The sequence below is a fragment of the Bison bison genome, unplaced genomic scaffold, assembly GCF_000754665.1.
Source record: "Bison bison bison isolate TAMUID 2011002044 unplaced genomic scaffold, Bison_UMD1.0 scf7180017864331, whole genome shotgun sequence".
Taxonomy (NCBI): domain Eukaryota; kingdom Metazoa; phylum Chordata; class Mammalia; order Artiodactyla; family Bovidae; genus Bison; species Bison bison.
Genome location: NW_011494903.1, coordinates 7,817,595 through 7,845,557, shown reverse-complemented (window position 1 = coordinate 7,845,557; position 27,963 = coordinate 7,817,595).

Below are 27,963 nucleotides of genomic sequence, written 5' to 3'. Positions count from 1 at the left end.
TGTCCGACTCTTTGTGACCCCAGGGACTGCAGCTTGCCAGGCTTCCCTGTCCTTCACCGTCTCCTGGAGCTTGCTCAAACTGATGTCCACAGAGTCGGTGATACCATCCAACCATCTCATCCTCTGTTGTCCCCTTCTCCTCCTGCGTCAATCTTTCCAGCATCAGGGTCTTTTCCAATGAGTCAGTTCTTCGCATCAGGTGCAGCTAGGGTGTTGGAGAAGGCGATGGCCCCCCACTCCAGTACTCTTGCCTGGAAAATCCCATGGGCGGAGGAGCCTGGTAGGCTGCAGTCCATGGGGTCGCTAAGAGTCGGACACGACCGAGTGACTTCACTTTCACTTTTCACTTTCCTGCACTGGAGAAGGAAATGGCAGCCCATTCCAGTGTTCTTGCCTGGAGAATCCCAGGGACGGGGGAGCCTGGTGGGCTGCTGTCTATGGGGTCGCACAGAGTCAGACACGACTGAAGCTACTTAGCAGCAGCAGCTAGGATGTACTTTTTCCTTGTTGAGAGGTTCCCTACCTGGAAGTGGTAGAATCTCAAGCAAAAATAATAGATCAGGCATGCAGATCTGGTGGAGCCCTTGGCCTGCTTTGCATGAGGCTGATAAAATCTCTGTCCTAAGCACTTGCCCCCTGGGGTTTTAGCAGCTGGTTCTTGCTCTCTGTTGACTCTTACATTCCATTATTCAAATGGTCAGCTCCCTTGGCTAAACTCAGCATGTAAAGATTAGGGAGATGCTGCAGGAGGTGCACAGCTTAGAGAGGAGAGGGAAGCAGAGGGAGCAAAGAGGAGCAACTTGATAAGATTCATAGGCCAAATGAGATGGTGGTTTGGGGTTTTTAAAAACGTAGTGCTTTTATATGTACATGTGAAAACTGATCACGGCATTTACTTAATCCCATTGCAGCTAACCCAGTCCATTTAGGACCATAAAAAGCCTTGCTGAGGTCAAAGATGAAGTCTACAGTCTACCCAGGCACCTAACCTGTATCTCTGTCCTACTCATTCCTTCGGGAAACCTTTATTGATTTTTATGCCATTGGCTAGCACCCAAGTAATAAGCAAAATGAAAACTCTACCCTGAAAGTCCTCCATTCCAATGTAAATAGCCTGAGGTGTACATTTTCAAATTTGCCAGAAAACCTGGTAATTGGGACTCTTGAACCCCTCTTGCTTACATCCAGGGTCTAAAAGGGTCAGGGAATGGAGACTTTCTTCAGAGAGAAGTTTGCATCAGTTCCCACCATGCCCGCTCAGCCTCCCAAGAGAAGCTTAAAGGGCTGCTGGCAGAGTTTGGACGGGTGTTTGACCTTCCCCTGGGACTGCTGTGCCCCGTCTTGTCAGAAAGGCCCGACGAGGAGCCCTCTTCTCGTCAGCTTGCCCAGATCCTGAGTTTCCTTTTAGAGACACTCGGACCCCTACCTTTGTGGTGAAGACTTCTCTGATTTTTCCTAGCCCTCAGGGATTTCCATCCAGGAGGCAGAGTCTTAAAGCAGCTTCTGCCCCCAGGGGCAGTTTAGATGGCAGGACAGGCTCTCTCGTCAGGGACTTCTTTATCCAGGGAGACCTTTTACAGCATGTATTTGTTTTGCCACCTTGAGTGTTTATACAGCTTTGGGTTAAAATTCCATTTGCTGGAGAGGGATGATTGTAGAAGCAGGTACTCAAGGGAGAAGAGGTGGATGCTGAGCAAGAGAGAAGTGTTGTAATTTCAGTGTCTTGCATTTGTTCAGTGTCATCTCCAGTGCTTTGGATTTTAAGTCTCATGTACTTTTCACTTGGAAGAAAAATTCTTGAAGTCTGTCCGGGGGTGCACATTTAGTATTTCTGGTGTTGCTGAAGATTCTGAGGAAGCATCTCACATTCCATGATGGAGGGATTAGTTAGAGCAAGAACATTGTTATTCACTCAGGTCCTCCAGTGACTCAGAGGGAACTATTTTAAACCACTGCCCTTGAATCCTGGGGTATGGCATCTTGGATGCTAATACATCCCTGTGATTCAGGAAAAGGCACGTGTGTGTATAGCTGCCATTTGCCTCTGTGAGTTATTGTTTCTTAGTGGCCATGGTAACCAGCTAGTTTCTCTTTTGCTTTTAATGTAGAATGCTCCCCTCTCATCCACCCACAATATTTTGAAAGATTCTGTCAATGTTCAGAAATAATGATCTATAATATCTACTTATGCAGTGTCTCTAAATTATTTTTAATGAAATTGTCAATTATAGGTATGATTAGGTGGTATGATAGGTATAGAACAGTGGTTCCCAATCTCATTGAGCATCCAAGTCCCCTTGTACGTTAAAAAAAAAAAATTACAAGAGACTTCCTTTGAAGTCCAATGGTTAAGACTCTGCACTTCCAGTGCAGGAGGTGTGAGTTCAATCCCTGGTTAGGGAACTAAGATCCCACATGCTGTGGACCATGACCAAAAAACAAAGAAAAAAAACCCAATTCTGAGCCTCACTTCTGTTTACAGAATCCAAATACCTGGCTGGGGCTCCAAGGGGGCCCTTACGTGCTGACATAGTTGTCAGCATTGTCTTATGAAATAACCTTTGGGTCACATGTAGGGATGGAGGAGGGGGTGAGTGAGAGAAGGAGTAGTTTGGTGATAGAAGAAAGGAACTTTTTGCCTCTCTTTTCCTCATGATTACATTTCGGTTGGAGATGGCTTGTGGTAGAGAAATAGCTAAAGAGAATTTAGGAGCAAGGAGCCTTTTAGCGCTACGGGCATTGCTTATTAACCTTTGTTCCTTCAAAATTCATTTTTAATCAAAGAGGTTGTCAACCTGAAATTTTCCTAGCTCTACAGATTGGAGAAGAATGAAGGTTATTAAACTATTAAAAAAAAATAAGAGTTAAAGAATTAACATCTTTGTTGAGATAAGTCACATGCTATTCAATTTATCCATTTGAATGGTACAGTCGATCGGTTTTTGGTGTGTTCACAGGTTGTACAGCCATCATAGCAATAAATGTAGAACATTTCCATCACCCCAAAAGGAAAATTCTATATTGGTTATGTCATTTTTAATACTCATAGAAGTCTAACTTATTAGTTCACAGTATAGCTCTATAGGCTAACATCAAGGCTTTTTGATTCAGGCTAGAAATTCTATTCGATAAGGGTAGTTCATGTTAAGCTTTGGTTGAGAGTTACATTATTTTTAAAGGGAAAATGGATTAACAAACCCTGCTTGTTGGCTCTAGTCTTTCAGATGAAAGGGGAACAGTCTGTGCCTCCCTGCCCTATTCCATCCTCACTGATGGAGTGACATCGCTTGGTAACTGGCAATGAAGCAATGCTTGGTGACTTATTTTGGGTTGAGCATGGAGTAAACTGACCAACATTTCTGCTCAGTGGATAGACAGGCTTTTTCATCTGCTTGAAATGAGAAGATTTAATTCAAATACCTTTTCCTGTATATGTGAAACATGCCCTTCTCTTTTTGAACCATCCAAATTAGACTCCCATGCAGCTAATTCAGCTTAATCACAGCTCTTTTGACCTAAGCACCTAGTTACTTTTCTAAGGACTGCTCTTAGTTTGGTTTAACTAAGTTGATAGATGTCACTTTATCCAGTCTGGGTTTTGAAAATTTGAATCTGCGAGTTGGAGCCGAAAGATTCCAGCTGACCCAAGGAAGGCAAGTCATGATTGACTCTTGGATCCTCTTGGGGAAGAGGGGGCTACTGAGGCAAAGGGAGCCCAGGTGACTTCCCACAAGTCCTGACTTCCAGGATTAGGTCCTGGAGTTAGGTCCTTTTACCAATTCTGGGAAAGCAGTGATTTGTTACTAACTTTAATTATCCCCAGCTACAGTTCTTGTTTCTAGTTACTATTTTGTGGGTTTCGAAACCTTTTTACCCTTGACCCCCATCTCTGTCATCCCAGAGTTATACCCTTGGACCACCCAGCTCTCAAACACCCAAAGCTTCCAGGAAAACATTCATTTTCACAGCTAATACCTCCCCCTGGGAGTTTTTGGAATTACTTGCTTTATTTACTTAATCCTCTTTAAATGAGCCTTTGCATACTTCTCACTGCCATACTGAGGGGTGAGGGGGAGACGAAGACAAATACACCAAGCTACTAGTGCCCACACCCGTGAAACATGCCCCCCCACCTCCGGCCTTACGTGCCCCATGACCTCAAACAAAAATCTGACCCAACTTTGCCTGAGACATTGTGTTCTTGCCTGAAAGGATGCTTTGGGTGGTTCCACCTTGGTGGGTTACACAGTTTGTGGGTTATCCAAGGCTGGATTTCTCTTTGCTTCTTTTCCTGGTGCATGGATTTGTCCTGTTTTCTTGGTTGGTAGCACTTCACCCGGAGGGTGGAAGGAATTGAACTTCAAGGGCAATTTCCATCTTCTAGCTGCATTTGGTGGAGAACCATGAGCCACTGTCAGGTTGGGAACATCTGCTTATCATGGTTTCTACTTGGATTCATCAAAAGATGGTTGTTCTGACATGATGAAGGGCTGGTTCATAAACCAGCACAGCTTTGATAAGGATATTTCCAGTTCCACATACCTCATTTCTAACTTCTCAAACTTGTATGCCAGAGTCAACCAAGGAGATGCCTAGGCCCCGCCCTTGAGATTCAATTTCCAGGGAATTTTACATTCAGCAAAGTGTCCCCAGATTCTTCTGATTCAGATTAAGTTGGGGGGCCACCTTCCAGAAGCACTGTCCTCAGAGTTTGCACTTTGCCATTCAGGTACCAGCCCAGCCTTCTCTGTGGTTAAGTACATGGCAATTAACAAGGTGTAATTACAGTGTGTGCGGTTTCCAAGGCAACGGACATTCTGTCACTCCTGCTGAGGCTGGGAAGATTGAAAGGGACCACAGGGAGGCCACAGGAATGGTGTGGCCTCCAGATTAATGTCATTGAGGTGCTTTGTGACCGGTCCAAAGGGCCCTGCTTAAGGGTAGCAGCAATAATGAAAGTCAGAAATTAACAAATTAGAACCCAGGGAGCCACTGGACCACTTCTGGAGGTGACAGCAAAGACCTCAAGAGGAATGGGTCCAGCCGTTCAGTTGCCTGCATTTCCTACCCGCCCCCACCGTGCCATCTGTTTCCTCAGATCAGTTTAGTCCAGAATAAAGATGGTGGATGAACATGATGACCTTGAAAGGCTTTTGAAAGGTAATGATCAACCTAGTCAACATCTGACCATCGTTCCTTAGTCCTCAAATAGACTGGCCTGTTAATGTTCCCCTGTTCTCACTTTGTCAGCTGAGGCTTGACGTTACATTTCTTGAGTGCTTTCCAGGTGATGAGAACTTGCACGTAGATTTTTCTGTCATTTTTGACCTGAACATACACTTTCCAGGTTTCAGGATGGAAGAGGTCAAGTTCATGCCATGTTTTAGCCCAGGAGTTTACTTTCAGGTTTTAGTTTTAAAGCTGTAGGGCAGTGGAAAAGGCATTCACCCATCAGTCCGACTTTGGTTCTGAATTTTATCATACAGAGGTGTGGGGAATGCAGACAGGTTTCTTCACTTTGAGGTTCCATCTCTCCCTCTGGAAAATGAGGGGCTCTCACTGGATCCATAGTGGGATCCATAGTGGGATCTTACCTCTTGAAGGGTGACAATGCCTTTGCAGAATCTAATGAAAATAGCAACTTCCCAGAAAAAAGTACAGGGACTTCGCTGGTGGTCCAGTCGATGAAGACTCCGCAATCCCAATGCAGGGGGCCTGGGTTCGATTCCCTAGTCAGGAAACTAGATCCTGCAGGATGCAGGACCTGCCACAGCCAAATAAACTAAAAAAAAAAAGTACAGATATACTGTCATTCCAAAAATTTACCTTCATTTTCTAAAGGCACCACAGATCCCTCCTGAATGAGGTGGTTTCATAAGACTTTTCGAGCTCCGGATTGGAATCACTGGGTCCCATGAGGACCTGGGGAGAGTCTTTCACTGTTTTGAGTGGCTTCCTGAGGAATGAGGTATTTGATGAGGGAGGTTTTGTTTTTTCTCACATTTTTCCCTCATTGCCCTGTGCATCTATGAGGGGGAAAAAAAACACACTGAGAAAAATAAACAGGGAATGAATGGCATCTGGAATATGAGCTGCGCCTCGGTATGCCTCACTCGTGTGGCCCTTTCAGGGGAGGTGGAGGCTGTAACTGTACCGTGCAGGGGATGGAGAGGAGGGAGTTAGGCACTGAGTTTTGTGCAGTGACAGGCCAGCCTTTACTTAAGCTTGTTCTACTTTGAATGAGGAGTTGGAAGAAAATGAAAAGTTTCAGTTAACTTGAAAATGTGGGATGCTTCAAAGGAGTATCACAAATGGGAAGAACATAACATTCTGTACCACTTCCCAGCCCTTAACCCTGACCACCTTCCTAACTCAAACCCAGACGCTTACCCATGGCCCAAAGTCCCAGTCCACTTGGGAAGGAGTCACTGTAGTGTTTGTTTGGAAACCTTGAAGTGTGTGCATGTGTGTGTGTGAGTTGCTCAGTCATGTCTGATTCTTTGTGACCCCATGGACTATAGTCCACCAGGCTCCTCTGTCCATGGGATTCTCCAGGCAAGAATACTGGAGTGGGTTGCCATTCCCTTCTCCATGGGATCTTCCCAACCCGAGGGATCAAACCTGGGTCCCCTATATTATAGGCGGATTTGTTACCATCTGCGCCAGGAAACCTTGATACTTAATTTCTTTTTTTCTCCTTCTGGCTAGATGCTGAAGGTCTCCTCTAGAGCTGTGGAAGGCTGAATGGACTAAACATGAAGAGCTTGAAAGCCAAGTTCAGGAAGAGTGATGTAAGTACTTGTGACTCACGTCTGGCTGCAGAAACACCCTCCCTTGGACCTTGATAAGATGCTGGGTTAATCAACTACGTAAGTCAGAAGTGCTCTGGGTCCCAGCTCAGCGTGGCTTTTGTGAATGATGTGTTCTTGCTGTTTGTGTATATACCTTCTAAAAAGGACTTTTTTTTTTTACTTCTGATGTCAGTGCCTTGTAGAGAAAGAAACAGTCAAATTAACATCTTAAAAAAAAGAGTAAAATACCTCAGCATTTCTAAATCCCCCCAAATCTGACTCAGAATGTCATTTTTAGAGAGCGGTTAAGGAATTATGTGTTAACGCGGTTCATGCTGGGCGTTTAGAAAACTTAAATTCTGTTAAGGCCTTTGTGGTAAAACAGCAATATCTATTGCCGCCTGCACCTTTATTCCCCCTTAATTCCTGGGGTTCTTCCTCATTTGTTATTCATCATTCAAGCCTTTGAATTGGAGTAACCAGTGATGCTAAAGCTGAAACTCCAGTACTTTGGCCACCTCATGCGAAGAGTTGACTCATTGGAAAAGATTCTGATGCTGGGAGGGATTGGGGGCAGGAGGAGAAGGGGACGACAGAGGATGAGATGGCTGGATGGCATCACCAACTTGATGGACGTGAGTTTGAGTGAACTCTAGGAGTTGGTGATGGACAGGGAGGTGTGGTGTGCTGAGATTCATGGGGTCGCAAAGAGTCGGACATGACTGAGCGACTGAACTGAACTGAACCAGTGATGATGCCTGAATTATGAGACAAAGTCTCCCAGAGGAGAAAATGGAGAAAAGGAACATAGCAGTAGGATTATATGTGATGCTATTATAACAGAAGGTCAGCTCATAAACCCTGCCGAGGCTCCAGTCTTGTGCTAGCTGCTGCAGATACTTTGAGCAGAGTTGTTGAAGGGGAGAAATACATGGAAGGATGTTTGATGGAAGCTCAGCGATGTCACCCTCCTAATGGGCTTGCTTGGCTGTCATTTAACATTGGGTAATTAAAAGTAAACCTGGATTTTATTGCTTTGCTGTGAATTATATGACAGCTTGGCACAACCACATTTTTACAATGAGCGGAGACCGTGTCTTACGGCTAACACGTCACACACGCACATACACACGCGAACACACGTACCTCCTCTTGGCTGAAGCTTATCTCCTGAGGCTACATCATGACATGTAACTTACTGCCCTGATAAGCCCCAGACTGGAGGAGGTGCTTGTGGAATGATTGCAGAATCTTGTTATGCCGAAAGGAAGTTTGAGCTCTAAGGAGAAAGGGTTTTTGGGGAAAAGCGGACTTGACTTCCTCATTCTTCAGGTAAGTTATCTAAGACTCAGAGAATGTGACTTGGCCGAAGTTGTCCAGGTAACCTTTGGCTGGAGTGACAGCGTTGGTCATCTGACTTCCTTGACCTCTTGCCCTGCCACTCCCATGAGAAAACTCCCTTCAGTCTTCTCATTTGTTGGCCAAGTGATGCTACAGCCTCTAGATCTCATTGGACTTTCAGTTAATAAGGAAAAGGCAGTTAAATGGAAAATGTTGCCCAGCCAGGCCGATTCGGGTTTATAACTTGTGTGACTAGGTTCACAAATACCTTTTCCATTCCATTGGGCAGCTTCCATTTGTACAAACTGAAATTGTTTTAGCAAAATTTAATCAGTCTAGACTTCCATGATATATGAACAGGGGCAGGGGGGAAATAATAGGAGCATACACTTTAGGTTTATAAACTGGTGGCTGTAGGGAGGGTATTGCTGGAATCTAGTTTTTTAAATAAAAACTGAAATATTTCCATGATTTAGGGGAAAAAAAAGTCACAGTAATAACACTATTAAAATCTTCTGGAATTTGGCAGTTGAAAGGCTTAGATTTTGGCACTTAGCACAAAGGGAAGAAATGTTAGAAGAGCAAGCTTGGGAGAGGAGAGCAAAAGAAATTGGTATTATGGGGTCAGATGGTATCAGATGGCTCCCCAATTTCACCCCAAATTGCTTCCCAAAGCGTAATCCCTCCACTGCAAGATGGAGGGAATAAAAGCAGAAAAGAAAATCGTTTCAAAGCCCAGCTTGTTAATCAGCCGTAGGATAGCAAGAGCTAACCATTATAAAATATTTGCTTTATGTCAGGTGCTGTGCCAAGCTCATTATGTGAACTTTGTTTAATCTTGCTGCAACCCTTATGTGCTAAGTATTATTGGCAGGCTCATTTTCCAGATGAAGAAACTGAGACCCAAGGAGCTCCAGTCCCTTGCCTGGGCCTGTGTTCTTCTAGCTAAAAGTTGTCAGTGTTTGTGCCCAAGTAGCCTGATTCCAGCCCCCAGGTTTTGCAAAAGAGAAAATGTGGATGCAGGTCTGATTTTATGAAACAGCAATCCAGGCAGTAGCTTGGGAAAGCCACTTCAGACCTATGTCTGTGGCCTTGGGCAAGTCTGTTCCCCTTCCTGAACCCCCAGGCTCCTCACCTGAAAACTGAAGATAGTATTACCTCGTGAAGTTGTGAAGGTTAAGTGTTCTAATGCCTGTAAGGCACACGTTTTAGGCCTGGCATCCTTGAGGTGCTTGGTACATCTTTCTACCTCTTTCTTACTCACAGACACCCATGCTGGAGCTGAGAGGACTTCAGCTGTATGGTTGGCAGACAGGTTCAGACTCACCACAAGCTTTACTTGGGAAGGTTACTACCTCTTGCTCGGGCATTGTAAGTGGTCTTCAGAGCACAAACCTTGGCAGTGAGGGCCTTTTCTCTCTTACAACATGTACTTTAAGCAGTAGATTTTAGATGAAAATTATATCAGTGTGATTGTAACACGAAAGAAGCAGCTTGTTCTCTCTTATTCTCTGTGTGACCACTGGGAATTTTTACTTGTGTCTAAAATTTAAAACAGTCAAATAGGACAGACTGCAAAATGATATTTTTGCTGGTGCAAACTTAATTTCATGTGTGAAATCTTTTACTGACTCTGAATATTTTTAAAATTGAAAATTATTATTGAAAAAATAAAGAGGGAAATTCACTACTGATGACCTTCCTTTGAAAAGTAATTGGAGATGAAATGTAAATTGTCATGTAAAAGCGTTTTAAAAGGCAAAATAAAAGTGAAAGTCGCTCATTTGTGTCCAACTCTTTGTGACCCCATGGACTATGCAGACCATGGAATTCTCCAGGCCAGAATACTGGAGTGGGTCGCCCTTCTCCAGAGGATCTTCCCAACTCAGGGATCTAACCCAGGTCTCCCACATTGCAGGTGGATTCTTTACCAGCTGAGCCACCAGGGAAGCCCAAGAATACTGGAGAGGGTAGCCTATCCCTTCTCCAGTGGATCTTCTCGACCTAGGAATCGAACTCGGGTCTCCTGTATTGCAGGCGGATCCTTTACCAACTGAGCTATCAGAAAAGTAAAAAAAAGAAAATTATTATGTAGAAATTGCTGATTGAAAGTAAAGAGTGAGTCGATAGTATAATTATGGTTTATAAAAAAAGCAAACACAATGAGAAGTAGGCAGAAAAGCCTATGTGGTCTGGAGAGCAAAATAACCTGGTAACTAATTTGCTATCTCTCGGGAGGGACACAGAACTGGGAGTGGGTTGGGGCGGGGTGAGGGGTTGGGGGGATTTTGCTTTTCACTGGGTGCTTTAGGCTTTCATTTTTTGGTGTATGTGTATGCATCCCCATGTGTCACTTGTTACAAGAAAAACAAGTTCTAAACTGTTTACATTCAGTGCAATGAGCCAAACTGTAATTTTCTTTACCCGTAGTGAGTGGTGTCTCTTAGAGAATAACCCTAAACCCACCCATCAAATTTGCCCGCTAGTCTTTGTGGGAGGCTGAAAGGAGGAGAAAGAAAAGGCCCTTTGTGTTTCTGGGGGGTAGGAGGAAGAGGGGCAGCAGATCATGTTCGGGCTCTCGTAAAGAGAAGGCAGGTGACCCGCGGGCATGATCACATTTCAGCCAGCCTGTGTCTGGGAGGTCTTGCAGCCAAATGAGTTTGTGACCATTGAGCATAAAACCCAGGAGTGAGAAAGGACAAGCGTGGCCCAGAGGAGCCCCCGTGGACGCCTTTAAGGTCATTGTGCTGCACTAGGACCATTAGGCAGGCAGAGATTTCTTCCGAGCATCCTTTCCAGAATGCTTGACTCAGGCGGCTGAGTTTCTGTGCATGACCTAGGGGAAGGACCTAGCCTGTGTCTTTGGGCTGTGGTTAGATACCATCCTTGTCTAGTGGCTTCCATCCCTAAACTTAATAGGGAGCCTGCAGGTAACCCACAGAGGCCAAAGAAAGTCATGGAGCTTAACAAATGTTCCCCTAATATAGGTGACATTTTCCAATTCCTGTTTCTAACTTGATTTGGTCATCTTTGAACTGGGTTAGGTACTGGAAGGGATACTGGAGAAATATGCAGGATGCTGGTTGTCTTGAAGAAACTCAAAAACCCATGTGGGAGGAGAAAAACTACACACAGGCAATAACTAAGGCAAAATACAAATCCTATAGAATGTAGATATTAATAGGATATCCAGGATGATATAACCAGTTGTTAAATTAGGAGACCTGAATGATAAATGCTACAGATTTTCAAAGAGGAGTGAATCACTGGAAATGGGGAAATTGGTAGGAGGTTTATGGAGCTGAAGCTTCTTCTAGGCCTCAGGGAGGCATAGGATTGGAAGGGTGGTTAGGAGAGGAGGAGAGGGTCATGCTGGCGAGCACGTCGTGAGGCACAGTGGGTGGACTCGCTTTCCAAAACCAGCCCTTGTCCTGCACACCAGTGACGCTTAAGGAGCCCAAGAGAATGCCCATGGCATGGCTCTGAGTCTTTGCGTAAGAACACTGTAAATTTTTCATTCTAGTCTAAAAAATGGATGAACTTGAGTTTTTATGCTTGTAAAGTAAGTACAGGGTTCTAAATCATCATTATTTCTTTCTTTTATGACTAGTTTGAAAGTAGCTTCTTTACCTCTTTAAATATTTGCAGCAACCAGTACGTGGTTCCACTTGGAAAAATGAGCTGTCATCATGAGAAATGAAGCCAAGAAGGTTGGGATTTCCCTTTGCTAATAAAATGCTCAGGCTTCTGGAATTTCTTTGTAAATGCCAATTTTTAGTGCCTTGAGTGAAAGGGGTGGAGGTTGAAGGATGCGGAAAAAAGGGTTGAAAGCTCTTTGTAACAAATCTTGAGAACTGCCTCTCCAACATGTTCGAGGCCTTCAGAGTTTACTTTGTGGGTGTGTGCTTAATTTTATGAAAGATTTGTTCCCAATTATGTTTTCCACTGTAACAGGGAAGCAGTGGACATGCCATTTAGGGGGGAAAAAAGAGGCATCCAGTTTGAAATGGCTGTATCCATGAGAGATTAAATTAATGGTATTTCTTTATGGAGCAGCTACTAATGATGGCAGCTTTCAGCCAAAGAATGCACACACCCCATGAATCTTGAGGAACCAGACACATCCTGCTTAGACAGGAGTTTGAATTTGTTGCCTGTTGAGAGAGTGGCTCTTGTGAAGGTCAATAATCGGCATCTCTGCCAAGGTATTTTTTCAAGTTTTTAGTTGTTTATAATAAGTTTTTACAGATGCCCAAGCCTCCCTCCCCCACCTCACATGCAAAAAAAAAAAAAAAGTTTTTAAAATCCGAGCCTCTTTTGACAGAGGAACCTTAGCTAAATCTATTGTAAAGCTTAGCCTCTTTTTTTCCCCCATAGATTTAAAAATACATCAGAGGTGACCTTCTGGGGAAGAGGCCTGAGTCTCTTGTAAACTTGAGCAGAGAATGTGTCATGCTACATAGTTTCCAGGTCCTGTCAGCCCATCTTAGTGAGGAATCTGCTGCTGCCTGATTTTACCTTGTATTAATTTCCTGGGGTGGGGGTGGGGGGAGTGAAAGTCTATCCCTCAGTCGTCTGAATCTTTTGCAACCCCATGGACTGCAGCCCGCCAGGCTCTGTCCATGGGATTTTGCAGACAAGAATACTGAAATGGGTTGCCATTCCCTACTCCAGGGGATCTTCCAGACCATGGGATCAAACCCCTGTCTCCAGCATTGGTAGGTGGATTCTTTACCACTGAGCCATGAGGGAAACCCATTAGTTACCTAGACTTGCTGTGAACATGCCTTGAGTGGCTTATACAACAGTGGTGTATTATCTCACAGTTCTGGTGACCGGAAGTTTGAGATCAAGGTGTTGGTGGGCTTGCTTCCTGCCCCCTGAGGGCTGTGAAGGTGAATCTGATCCATGTCTCTCTCAGCTTTGCTGGGTGGTTTGCTGACAGTCATTGAGATGCATCACCTTGGTCTCTACCTTCATCTTCACATGGCGATCACTCTACTTGTCTCTGTTCCTCTTCGAATTCTCCTTTTCATGAGAAAACCAGCCTTATTGGATTAGGGCCCACCCTAAGGACCTCATTTTAACTTGATGACCTTTGTAAAGACCCTATCTCCAGATGAGGTCATATTCTGAGTACTTAAGACTTCAACTGATAATTTCACAAGGTGTGTGTCAGGCGTGGGGCTCACAGTTCAGCCTCAAATATGCCTCCATCCTTTTCTGTCCTAGAACAGATTCCCCAAAGCCCCGGCACCTCCAACTGAGCACGTGTGCTCATAAACTTTAGCTTCACAGTTTCTTCATCTTTTGGACTGTACATTTTCAGTGTCTAATAAAGTGAGGCCAGAGTATCACAATTTTTTAATGGGTGTTGGTGCCTAATTTTGTTGTTCAGTTGCTAAGTCGTTTCTGACTCTTGGCGATTTCGTGGACTGCATCACGCCAGGCTCCTCTGTCTTCCACTGTCTCCCGGAGTTTGCTCAAATTCATATTTATTGAGTCAGTGATGCTATCTAACCATTTCATTCTCTGCCGCCCCCTTCTTTTGCCTTCAACCTTTCCCAGCATTAGGATCTTTTCCAATGAGTTGACTCTTTGGATCAGGTGGCCGTATCTTCTGAATGGTCATATCTCTTTGCCTTCCCTACCATCCATGGAGTTCTCTAGGCAAGAATACTGGAGTGGTTTGCCATTCCCTCCTCCAGTGGACCACGTTTTGTCAGAACTCATCACTGTGACCTGTCTGTCTTGAATGGCCCTGCACAGCATTGCTTATAGCTTTACTGAGTTGCACAAGCCCCTTCGCTGTGACAAGGCTGTGATCCATGAAGGGGCAGTGCCTAAACATAATGTTAATCACAAGAATAAATACAATCACATGAGTAAACATGTATTGATCACTGACCTACTACAAGAGAAATTAGGAGAAGAGTTCCCATTGATTTAATTCTGGCCATGTGCCAGGCACTGTACCAAAATCCTTCACATGTAATGCTTACAAAATTGTATCCAATAAAGACTATTCCTGTAATAGCAATTTACAAAGAGAAGTTAAGGTTGAGAGAAGTTAAGTAACTTGGGTAAAGTTGCAGGTTTGATAAATGGCAGAGAGATCTGAATCCCAGTTTCTCTTAATGCCAGAGCAATAGTTGTTGACACAGGGCATTCCCTTTCTTAAGTTTCAAAGCTGCAGACTGCAGAAAGTGAATTTTGCTTCAATGCTCTAATGCTTTAGAGCATTAAATGCTTTATTTAATAAATAGATAAAGACCCATGGATTGATTTTGTCATTATCAGCGCTTGCCACTGGTGGCGGCAAAGCTCACTAATAGTGTCATTCCGCGGGCAGAGGAGGCTCTGGGTTGCTTTGTGGGAGGCAAAGCACTTGAAACTGAACTTGCGAAGCAAGAGAGGACAGATGCTGCTGCTTTCTGCTCTTCCTCTGTAGTTCAGAAAACTAATTCTAATTCTAAATGGAAGCCCCATTACTGGCTAACTAGACCACAACCTCATTCTAGTTGTTCAGTCAGCCAGTTGTGTCCGACTCTTTGAGACCCTATGGACCCTCCCCATGGAGGCAGCATGCCAGGCCTCCCTGTCCTTCACCATCTCCTGAAGTTTGCCCAAGTTCATGTCCATTGCATTGGTGATGCCATCTGGCCATCTCATCCTCTGATGCCCTCTTCTCTTTCTGCCCTCAATCTTTCCCAGCAACAGGGCTTTTTCCAGTCAGTCAGCTGTTCACATCAGATGACCAAAATACTGGAGCTCCAGCTTCAGCATCAGTCCTTCCAATGAGTATTCAGGGTTGATTTCCCTTAAGATTGACTGGTTTGATCTCCTTGCTGTCCAAGAGACTCTCAGGAGTCTTCTTCAGCACCATTGTTTGAAGGCATCAGTTCTTAAGTGCTCAGCCTTCTTTACAGTCCAGTTCTCACAACTGTACATGATCACTGTGAAGACTATAGCCTTGACTATACTATACTATAGCCTTGACTGTATAGTCAAGGCTATACAGATCCAGAAAAACATCTATTTCTGCTTTATTGAGTATGCCAAAGCCTTTGACCTTGTGGATCACCACAAACAGTGGAAAATTCTTAAAGAGATGGGAATACCAGACCACCTGACCTGCCTCTTGAGAAATCTGTATGCAAGTCAAGAAGCAACAGTTAGAACTGGACATGGAACAACAGACTGGTTCTAAATAGGGAAAGGAGTATGTCAAGGCTGTATATTGTCACCCTGCTTATTTAACTTATATGCAGAGTATATCATGAGAAACACTGGGCTGGAGGAAGCACAAGCTGGAATCAAGATTGCCAGGAGATATATCATTAACCTCAGATATGCAGATGACACTATCCTTATGGCAGAAAGCCAAGAACTAAAGAGCCTCTTGATGAAAGTGAAAGAGGAGAGTGAAAAAGTTGGCTTAAAGCTCAACGTTCAGAAAACGAAGATCATGGCATCCAATCCTGTCACTTCATGGCAAATAGATGGGGAAGCAGTGGAAACAGTGACAGACTTCATTTTGGGGGTTCCAAAATCACTGCAGATGGTGATTGCAGCTATGAAATTAAAAGATGCTTATTCCTTGGAAGGAAAGTTATGACCACACTAGACAGCATATTAAAAAGCAGAGATATAACTTTGCCAACAAAGGTCTGTCTAGTTGGCGCTATGGTTTTTCCAGTAGTCATGTATGGATGTGAGAGTTGGACTACAAAGAAGGTTGAGCACCGAAGAATTGATACTTTTGAAGTGTGGTGTTGGAGAAGACTCTTGAAGTCCCTTGGACTGTATGGAGATCCAACCAGTCCATCCGAAAGGAAATCAGTCCTGAATATTCATTGGAAGGACTGATGCTGAAGCTGAAATTGCAATACTTTGGCCACCTGATGCAAAGAACTGACTCATTGGAAAAGACCCTGATGCTGAGAAAGGTTGAAGGTGGGAGGAAAAGGGGACGACCGACAGAGGATGAGATGGTTGGATGGCATCACCTACTCAATGGACATGAGTTTTAGTAAACTCTGGGAGTTGGTGATGGACAGGGAGGCCTGGCATGCTGCAGTTCATGGGGTCGCACAGAGTCGGACACGACTGAGCAACTGAACTTAACTGATACAGATCTTTGTCGGCAGAGTAATGTCTCTGCTTTTCGACACAGTCTTGGTTTGTCAAAGTATTAGAACTTGTAAACAGTGTACCTGAAAAACTGTGGATGGAGTTCTGTAATATTGTACAGGAGGCAGCAAACAAAAACATTCCAAAGAAAAAGAAAAGCAAAAAGGCAAAGTGGTTATCACTCTAGTTACCCCAGACCATAATTGCAGGAATTCTTGGTTAAACCTGATATCATTCCAGCTGTAGCTGGAAACCGATATGGAACTCAGAAGCTGGCCCCTAAACTTGGGGAAATCTGATCGTCTCCACAAGCAGAGAATCATCTAGGTTATTACCTCTTATCTCTTTATTCTGAAATCAATTACCTAATCATCTTGAACTATGGCTGGCATCAGTGTTTTTTGCTTGACAAATTCTTGTATGTAACTTTTCTTTTGAAGTGAAATAGGAGTTGCTTCTGAATTCATTCCGTGGAGATTTTTCAGTTGAGTTTCTTTCCACAGATCTTTGCCATAGGAGGTGGTTCTTTGCATTTCTATGGCAGCAGGTATCAGCATGAGTTGAAGGCACAGTGTCTATTAAGATGACATTAGTGACAAGCATTGACTTTCCTTTTGAGTCCCCATCTCCCTTTAAACAAGGAAAGTCAGTATGTTCTGATTGACTTCGTTTTCCAATTATTAGTTGTTACCATGTGAAATTAGTTTCACTTTTTAAGAAGCACTGCCTGAAAGGATTTCATTTTCTATCTTCTCAGTAGGCTGAAGGACATGGTATCTCCCTTCCTCCTTCCTCTTGGGCTGTCCAGTGGGCTGACTGACCGGGAGGTGCAGAGATTTATAATGTGGGAAAAGAACAAAAAAAGTCTGAGGAACCACATGTTCTCCTGGGATGGGTTTATTTTGAAATGTATTTTTCAATGCTGAGAATGTTTCTATGGTAATTTTTCAAACTGGGGCTGTGATTTTGGAGGTTTCTTTATTTTTCCATGAGAGTCAGCGTCCATGCTTTAAAGGGTTGTTTCATAACTGAGAAGCTGCAGGGTCCTTCTGGGAGACCCCAGAGGACATATTTATTATGATATGGGGGAGGCTGTGATAACAAGATACGTGAAATTGAATAGATAGAACTGTTTCCTTAAGTAAACATTTCCAACACTCCAGAGCCAGCAGGACAGGTCTGCTTCGTGGACTCGTCCAGGGACCCAGGCTCCTCTATAATGTCCTTCTGCTGCCCTCCCGAGCTGCACTGTATTTTGTAATAGGCGGTTGCTGCCTGTGGCTCTTGAGCACTTGAAATGTGGCTAGTCCAAATGGAGGTATTCCATAAATGTGAGATACCCACCAGATTTCAAAGATTTAGTACCAAATACCTTAATAATAATATTTATAATTACACATTGAAATGCTAATATTCCAGACAATGAATTAAGTAAATTTAAAATTCACTCCCCTTGTTCCTTCTTCTTTAATATGGCTCCTAGAAACTTTAAAATGCCTTATATCTTACTAATTCCTTTGGACAGTGCTGGTCTAGGCTGTTCATGGTGCATATTCTGTATATAAGAACCAGAAAGAGGGAGAATGAACCCCAAGCATCTCCTTTAAAAAAAAAATTATTTATTTATTTGGCTGTGCCAGGTCTTAGTTGTAGCATGTGGGATCTTAGTTTCCTGACCAGGAGTGGAATCCAGGTCCCCTGCATTGGGAGCGTGGAGTCTGAGCCACTGAACCATCACGGAAATCTAGTAGCATCTTCTTTTTTTAAAGGATGTGACCCCAAAGTCACACAAATCATTCTCCCCTCACATGGAACTTACTGGAGCTTTAATCACATGCCCCTACCTAGCTGCTGCTGCTGCTGCTGCTGCTAAGTCTCCTCAGTCGTGTCCGACTCTGTGCGACCCCAGAGATGGCAGCCCACCAGGCTCCCCCGTCCCTGGGATTCTCCAGGCAAGAACACTGGAGTGGGTTGCCATTTCCTTCTCCAATGCAGGAAAGTGAAAAGTGAAGGAATTCTGAGAGGAAAACACTCTCTCCGGATGGCAGCCATGAAACCAGCGACACCTCAAGGGATAGGAGGAATGGGTCCTGGAGTAGATCAACTCAGTGATCTGGGTTTAATTGCTACCCATCCCCCAAAAGATATATTGAAGTCACATACTGAGGTCCTCAGTATGTGACCTTATTTGGAAATTGGATCTTAATAGAGGTAATTAAGTTAGAATGAAGTTATTAAGATGAATGCTAATCCAGTATGACTGATGTCCTTATGAAAAGGGGACTCTCGGGCACAGACCTGGGCAGAGGGAAGACTATGTGTAGAGACAGGAAGAACACCACGTGGAGATGAAGGTGGGGAACTCTGTGATGCACCTGTAAGACCGAAGATTGTCTTCAGACCCCTAGAAGTGAGGAGAGAGGTGTGGAGCAGATTCACCCTCAGGAGGAAACAGCCCTGCCGACACCTTGATCTTGGGCTTCTAGCCTCCAGAACTGGGAGACGGTACATTTTTGTTGTTTTAAGCCACCCAGTTAGTGGTATTTTCTGGTGGCAGCCCTGGAAAACCATTACACTTGGCCACAGGCAGTTTCCACATGGAGTTTCATCTGAAGGGTTAGGTGGTAAAGGTGTGTCGTATGTCCTTCGTTTTGATTGCTTTTACCCCGGTAGTGAACATCGGTTGCCATTTGTCCAATTCTCCATTGTTCTGTTGGTGGACATGCTGTTCATGTGACGTGAAGTGCTTTTTCCATGTTTGAAATGGAAACTGCTCCTAAGTGTTACCAACTGGTGACATTAGGTTGTCAATTAGGTTTTTCCTTTTAGTCCAGTAATAGGTTGGGTTTGATAAGAAGTGGGATTAAAAGGACCTGTGTTAAGTATACCATACAGTCATCATTCTGAGATTGTTTGTGGCGATGGGAACTGTCCTGACCTGATCCTATACCTTCACAGGGAAGTTTGGGAGTGATGTCAGCCTACAATTATACATTTTAAACTTAGTTGTAGGTTACACTAAAGTGCATACATTCATTTGGTCTGTGCAGTCGATGAAATTGTGAAACATGAGGATTCTTAATTATATCAGTTTCATTTGAACATATATGCCCGTTTGACATACTTTCAAGCTGAGGCTTAGAATTCTGAGAAAAACATTAGATTTGTTGCAAAAGAACTTAAAATAGTGGCATTTTCCACTTCTAAGTCATGTAGCTTTATTACTATAACCTGACATAATTTTTTTTTTTTTTTAACCCGCATTCCCCTTTGCATTCATAGTTTACTATTCTTTTCTACCTCTGTTGCTTGCAAAGCCTTGTCATTCTCTTTGTGGGCTGGGGCTGTTGAATATTTGAATCCAAATGCAAGACACTATATTTATCCCAGTTAAATTTTATTTTCTTAGTTAAGTTTGTTCAGTAATTCTGTTGCGCTGGTTTTTGCACTAAATTCTAACTCTTACCATCATCACATTGTCATCCATCTTATCCTGCTCAGCCACTCAGTCATGTCTGACTCTTTGCAACCCCATGGATTGCAGCTGGCCTGGCTCCTCTGCCTATGGAATTTTCCTGGCAAGAATACTGGAGTGTGTTGCCATGCCCTCCTCTAGGGGATCTTCCCGACCCCAGGATCGAACCTGCATCTCCTGTGTCTCCTGCATTGCAGGTAGATTCTTTACCACTGAGCCACCTGGGAATCCCCAAAACTTAGTAGGCATGCCTATTTAATCTAAGTCATTAATGTATGGTATAGCTAGCTCTGTCTTCAGATATGGATATATAACCAGACTCCAAAGAATAAGGGCAATGCCCATTTGGAAGGATGCCAGTGGTTAATATGTATCACCTTGTCATATATGAGATATAATATATATATCTCATATACAAGCATACCTCATGTTATTGTGCTTTTCAGATATTGCTTATTTTTTCCAAGAAAATTGAAGGTTTATGGCAACGCTGCATCGAGCGAGTCTTTTGGCACCATTTTTCCAACATCATTTGCTCACTTCATTTCTCTGTGTCATACTTAGGTAATTCTTACAATATTTCAAACCTTTTCATTATTGTTATATTTGTGGTCATGATCTGTCATCTTTTATAATGCTGTTGTTTTTTGTTTTATAATTTTTCACTGTTATGCACATTGTTTCTTTAGACATAATTCTATCACATATTTAATAGACTATAGTGTAAACATGACTTTTATATGTACTGGGAAACCAAAAAGTTCCTGACTTCCTTATTGCAATATTTGCTTTATTACAGTGGTCTGAAACTGAACCCATAATATCTCTGATGTACGCCTGTATATAATTATTAGCATCCTTCCAAATGGGCAGTGCCTTAATTCACATTCTTTGGGGTCTGGTTACAGCTGACCCATTATACTATTTCTCAACCCTGTTTATCTTGTCCCAGTTTTATCCTTTACTATCTATACAATATTGTACAGGTTACATAATCTCTCATCTTTGATTTTCTCATCTGTAAACCAGGGTGATGCCAGCACCTTCCAGCATCATTGTGAGGATTAGGATAAAGTCTGGCACATAGTAAGTTTTCAATAAGTACTACCCAATGATACCTGTTAACCCTGCTGCCTTGCCTGGTGCCTGGCATTAGTAGGTCTTCAGTAGTGTGTGATGCATGGATGGTCTCTAAGTTTACTGTCTAGTTGAGATACTGTGATTGACATGCATGAAACAGATACAGCAACAGAAGGCTTGTGTCACTCAAAACAAAACCAGGAGCCCCAGTGATAAATACTATAAGGGTTAAGGGAGGGCTTCATTGGAAAGGGTGAGTTTGGGGCTGGGCCTTCTTGACTGGTAGGTTAGGATTAAGAGAGGAAGTCAATATTGGTGGGGGGCTGTCCAGAGGAGAGATCGACAAGAGGGAGATGAACCGAATAACTGAGTTTAGGTGGGAGGGATGGGCTTCTGCACAGCATTGGAAACTAAGGGCGGGTGATGTTGATAAAGTTGCAGAATGAGGGTTGAAGATGATTGCATTTGGGGTGGTAGGACGGTTTAGGTTTTTGAGAGACTAATGGGAGGAAAGGGCCAGGACTCTAGGGCCGAGGCTCCGGTGGTGGCTGCTGTGGGGAGGGAAGGGATATGGTGCTTTGAGTGGGTGTGAGACCAAGAGCAGAGAAGATGATTCCTGTTGCACCACACCCTGCCTCGGCACGCCAGTCAAGGGAGGGTAGTCCCCATCTCCTGAGAAATCTGGCGTGGGCTGTTATCACACTCGCCTTTCACTAAGCAGCTTTGTAGGAAACTTCAAGAGGTTTAAGACAAAAAAAAAAGAGTGAGAATCTCCTTGATTAAAAAAGACTGTTTGGAGAACATTAACATTCAAATGCACTGCTCTGCCAGGCATTGTTCTAAACAACAAATTGTAATCTGCTTCTTGTCTCTGTTAGAGGAGTACCTTTCTTATACCCATTTTACAGATGAGAAAGCTGTGACACAGTAACTTGCTGTGTTAGATTGCTAGCATGGTTGTAACAAGTAGTATAAATGGAGTGGCTTAAATAACAGGGATGTATTGTTTCATACTCTTGGACAACGGGAGTCTGAGATCAAGGTGTCAGCAGAATGGGGGCCATGAGGAAGAATGTGTTCCCCACACCTCTCCTTGCTTCTGCTGGTTTGCTGGCAATCTTTGGCGTTTCCTTGGCTTATGCGTGCATCTCCCAGATCTGCCTTCATCTTCACACACATTCTCTGTGTGTGGGTCTCTGTCCAAATTTCCCCTTTTCATGAGGACACCACTATTATTGGATTAGGGGCCCACCTTTCTTCAGAATGACTTCATCTTAGCTAATCACACCTGTCAGCACCCTATTTCTAAATAAGGCAATAAGGGGGTGAGGACGTGAACATGTGAATTATAGGATCAACATAACATCTGTCCAAATCAGAAAGGTGAAGCAGGAACCAGGATTGGTGCCTGGAGACTCTGGCCCCACAAGCCATGCCTTCCCACTCAAGCCACGCCTTCTCCACAAGCCATGCCCTCAAAAGCCACGCCCTCTCCACAAACCACGCCTTTCCACAAGTCACGCCCTCCCCAAAGCCACGCCTCCCCAAGCCATGGCTTCCCCACAGTGTCTGTAGTGTCTGCTGTGCACAGGTGTTGGCTGGCGGAGCTGCAAGATATTCCAGCCAGCCAAGTAAAGTCCTGAGATTGGATTTCAAATTCCTCTTTCCATAGTACCATGGCAACTAACCAGTGATAATTATGGATAAACTGTAACCAAAACATGTTCTGGTAAAGCCCAGTAGCTAGATTCCCACTGATTGGTCTGAAATCCTTCGGTGTCAGAGATTAACTGGGGCAGAAAACATGGAAAGCAAAGCAAAGCAAAGCAGTTAGACCTGTTCCTGGAAGATCCGGACCTGCAGATACATTGGGACCTGTGACTTAAGGAATGTGTGTACAGTTTTTTGTGTTGAAAATTACAAAGGGCTGGACTTAGGCCAGCCTGGCTGTGCCTTAGACTGTTAGGGGCACAGCTATCCCTGAGTGGTGGATCTGGCCCTGGGACGGGTCTTAGGGCATCAGCTGTGCCCCATGAAGAGCTGGAAGATGGGTAGTTTGGTAAGTTCTGCTGAGTGTTCAAGTAAGTCCCATAGTCGTGTGACCCTGGTACTATAGATTCCTGCGTTTTGGAGTGCATTTGGAAAGCCACTTCTGCCCTTCCCACACAGAGAACCATGGTAGGCAGGATGAGATCATTGTGCCTGCTCTGTCTGCAGCATCAAGCCCAGCTCCCTTCTCCAGAGAGTGTGATGAATGAATGAATGAATGAATGAATGCAGCATGGAAACACTGCTCATTGTCAACAGCCCCACCCCCAGCCCCCTCATTCCTCTGGCTCCTGTTTGCTCAATATTTACTACTCTCCCCATGTGGACAGAAATAGACGGGCAGAGGGATTTTCTGGGTAGGTTTCCTTCAGAGTGGTCTGAATGTCCTCTTGGCCACTTCTGATTGTGTTATATGACATTAACAAGCATCATCAGAGGGCCTGGCTTGTTATGTACAACCCAACTGGGTTTTGTATCCATGCTGTGAAGTTATTTGGTGTCTGTAGTTCATTAGCTGAAGTGGTTGGAGAACCACGCCAAGACCAGTCATGAACTTGGATCTGATGTAGGCTAAATAACTAGCTTGTGTCCTATAGGCAAAAATTATCTAAATTGAGACCCAGTTTACTGACTAGCATCTGCGTCTCCTTGGTCATGAGAGAGCTGGAGTGTTTGATTAGGAATATGGCCACTCGATACCAGAAACAAAACAGTGCTTAGGTCGTGGTTAAGATGGAGCGGCTATGCCAACCTCATTTAAAGGAAGCCATAATATCATCATTATTCATTTTTAAAAATGTATTTCTAAGTCATTTCGCCAAAGTTGGTCAAAAAGAGTCTGTACAGCTTGTTCCTCGCTGCGGAAGAATTCTCTCAAATAGTCAAGCAAGTCCTCAATCAGACAGAGGTCTCATTTCATGGCTCCAGGTATAATGTGGTGAATGTTACTTATCTTTGAGGTTTTGATAACTTTTAAGCCCATTGTGAGCCCTGTTCACACATTCATTTCTCTACTATAAACCTGTTTAATAAATAATACTATTGGGTTAGCCACGGTTATGATTTTTGATCCACTTAAGGGAAGTTATGTGAAGGAAAGAATCTAAAACATAGAATTTTTTTGTCATATTATTTACATTAATAAAAAATGGAGAGAAACCCATATTTTGGAGGAGTATGCAAATAAATTATTCCATCCACAGAGAGGAATGTTCTAGAGTTCTTACAAATACTAAGCTTAAAAAATTATGCAGCAACTGGGAAAGTGCATTTAATAAATTAAGTGGAGAGAGATTCAAGTTACAAAATTATATGACATTATACTTACAAAAAGCAAATATATGTGGTACATATCAACACTTAGAGGAATACTTAGGAAATAAGGATGGGTGAAAATATTTAGCCTTAAGGATATTCACCCTGGTGATACTCTTAAATATATGAAAACTAGAAACCACTTTAGCATTATAGTAAAAAAAAATTGGCTGAGTACATTTTTGAGTACATATTACAAAGCCGTTAAACATGTTGTAGAAATCTGTTAGTGAAAGCTATTTTGTATATTACTGAGAGATAACAGGAAGTTCTTAAACATACTTGTGATGGAAGGTACGAACAAGGTAAGAGACTTCTAAGGACAGATCCAAGTTTTGTGGAAACTGAGGGTTATACAGAAGTATATGGGAACCCTCCTTTAAAAATTTTTTTTTTTTTTACTTTACAAATTTTACAAAGACCAAAACAAACAAAAATATACGTACATACACTGGGAACATATTGCTAGGCCTTGAAAGGGACTCATACAGGGAAGGGGTCCCTTAGGTTTAAGCTTCAGTAGCTTCTGGGTGTTTTGGTCTGCCTTTTTGCATCTTCTGACCTTAAAGTAGAAGAAGGCCAAGCCTGTGGCATTCAATCCATCTCAGATTGCAGCAGTTATCTCCTAGGGGCCCTCTGCTGATACCATTGCAGGCCTAGTAAATTGCCCTACACAACAGGATTCTTAAAAGACTTTGTGGTGGTTCTTTTCTTCATCTCACTTAAGTACATTTATCTTTCTTTTAGTTTGGTCGTTCTCCAAGTGCATTGTCTGGACCAGCCACTTAGCATTCCTGGGGAACTTATTAGAGCTGCAAATTTGGGGCTACCTGACTAGAAACTCTGGGAGTGGAGCCCAGCCAAGCCCCCAACCCCAGGCTATTCTGGTGCCAACTCAGATTTGAGGTCTAGTGCTATAGCTGTCAACCCTCATTTTACATGACAACCACCCAGAAAGCTTTTGTAACTGCTGATTACTGGGACTCACCCCCAGAGATTCTTTGTGCTATGAGAGGGAAAAGAAATCCTTCACCACTGAAAGTGAAGGATTTATCGCTTATGGCGCTTACAACACAGATGGAGAGCTGTGTAGATGAACACTTTGTTAGCATGCGTTGTCTTTCCTGAACTCTACAAGGGAATCAAGATCTGTAATTACTTGACTGACTGAACGGTGTTTTTGCACAGAATCCAGAGTTATCTCCTGAGAGTTAATTTCATTCATTAGTTAAGCCCAGTTTCTCGGACCTCCCTGTGAGTCCAATGATAAAGATGCCGCACTTCCAGTGCAAGGGGTGTGGGTTCAGTCTCTGGTCAGGGAACTAAGATCCCACATGCCAAATGACACGGCCAAAAAGTAAAAATTACAGAAAAAAAAGAAAGCCCAGTTTCTCTACACTTCACTAAATAGCTCTAACCTCTCTGAACCTCTGATTGCTATTCAATAAAATAGTAATATGAGAAAAGTACACACACCGCCCCCCCCCCCAGGATAGTGTGAATATTAAATAAGATAAAAGTGTTCAAGTTATTCAGATCCCTTTTGCAAATACTTTCTAATTTGTCCCAAGTAATAAACTCATCGGTCAAATCTATTTTTAAAAAGTTTCTTCCATTTCTATATTCAATAAGCTGAATTTCAGGACAGTTTTGGATAGTGAAGGAATTATTTTTTTTCTCCTTATGACTAACTGTTATTGCCCAGTTTTTCTATTCCGTGGGCAGTTGGAGGGAGCAATGATTCCTGTGATGGTGGGACAGGGATGGTTGTCTGAGTCCTATGTTGTCCCCTCCTGTAGCCCCTTGAAACGTGGCTAGGGTGGCAAAGGAATGGAATTGAAATTTTATTTTCAATTGCAATTTAGAAATGGGTTACTCAGTTCAGATGTTGGAAACTTTTTACCTTGGAACAACTTAAGTTTGTGAATTTACCTGTTCAAGCATAAATTATGTGAAATCTAAATACACATCAGGTATTTCTGATAAAAATGTAGCATTACAATTGAGATAGAAGACTGTCGACAGTCCCTTAGACAGCAAGGAGATCAAACCAGCCAATCCTAAAGGAAATCAGTCCTGAATATTCACTGGAAGGACTGATGCTGAAGCTCCAGTACTTTGGCCACCTGATGGTAAGAGCTGACTCACTGGAAAAGACCCTAATGCTGGGAAAGATTGAGGGCAGGAGGAGAACGGTGCATCAGAAGATGAGATGGTTGGATGGCATCACCGACTCAATGGACATGAGTTTGAGCAAACTCCGGGGGATGGTGAAGGACAAGGAAGCCTGGCGTGCTGCAGTCCATGGGGTCACAAAGAGTTGGACATGACTGAGCTACTGAACAACAATAACATAAATATACAGGATGTTGAAGACTTAGTATGAAAAAAAAGGATGTAAAATTCCTGTTAATAGTTTTCATGTTGATTTCATGCTGAAGTGGTATTTTGGTTATATTGGATTATATGAAACATTAATTTTATCTATTTCTTTTTATATTTTTGAATGCAGCTCTCAGAAAATATAAAATACAGCTTACATTACTTCTCTTGGACAGCACTGATAGACACTAATTAGAAACAACAGAATTGAAAAAGCAAGCCACAGAACTGTTAAGACAAAGTAAAATGATAAAACTGGTCTCCTAAGTCATTTCTTTACCTTAACCCAGTCAGCTGTCTTCACACTTGGGAGCACTGCACTCCCTTAAATTTGCTTTTGTGGGAGCAATTTAGAGCCCTTCTCCTTTTTCTCGTGATGTATGCCAACAGCCTCTGTGTTGGAAAAAGTCACAGCCTACCATTTGCTGTCCAAACCTGAGAGGAGTTTGAGCTGTAGCTGCTGGTTTAGCCACACAAATTTCAATATGGAGTATCTCAATGAAATTTGTTTTTTAAAATATGTGATTTTGGCCTTTGTGTGTTTTTTTCTGTGAAGTGCTCTTTTAGCATAGGAATGTAATTGTTCTGCCCTGGAGTTTTGCTCTGTCCATACAAGGGAGTTACCATTCTTAGAATTCAGATTTATAACCACTTCCTTATTTTGGTACTGCCTCCTAATCTACTTTTAAAAGGGGACTTGACCTTCATATAATTCATATTTTTCCTTGAAATGTTAAACCACCCACTTAAGCTGCCTTGGCTTTAGGTGACCCGTGGAATGTATCTTCCCGGATTGAATGGTACTCATTAAACTGAGCACAGTGAAGATTTCTTGTAAGGTAAACATCAATATAATGCCACTTAAGGATTATTTTCTGCCGTTATATGGCTTTTGTCCCATTTGGGGGGCCCTTAGTCAGAATATCTCTAGCTGAGTAATGGATTTGAGGCTGCTTAGACACTTATGTTGACATCTTAAAGGTGACACTTGAGCCATGAAGTTCTGAACTTGTGGAAGAAATTTTTTATTTCAGAACGTCACTGCACGGGTGTTTTGCCTACTGTATCACCATGCACAAGCTACTGCAAGCTTTTTCGTCTTGATCTGTGTAGTATACTATTTGTTGGTAGCTCCTGTTAGAACAGGAGTGTTTTTTCTCAGCTTGGAATCCTAGGTTATCTGTGCCACCATTGGGGCCCCAAAGTTATGCCTGTGCCCCCTCTGGATATGCCACACGTGGTTCTTTGACCTTGAACTTTTGTACGGAGAATTGCGTGTGTGGGGAGAAATCATCTTTCCACTCCAGAAAAGCTTTTTATCATCTTACCAAGAGGCAGTAACTCAATCAAGACCTCCAGCTCTCACTGCTCCCCACATCAATTATAGCATATTAAGAG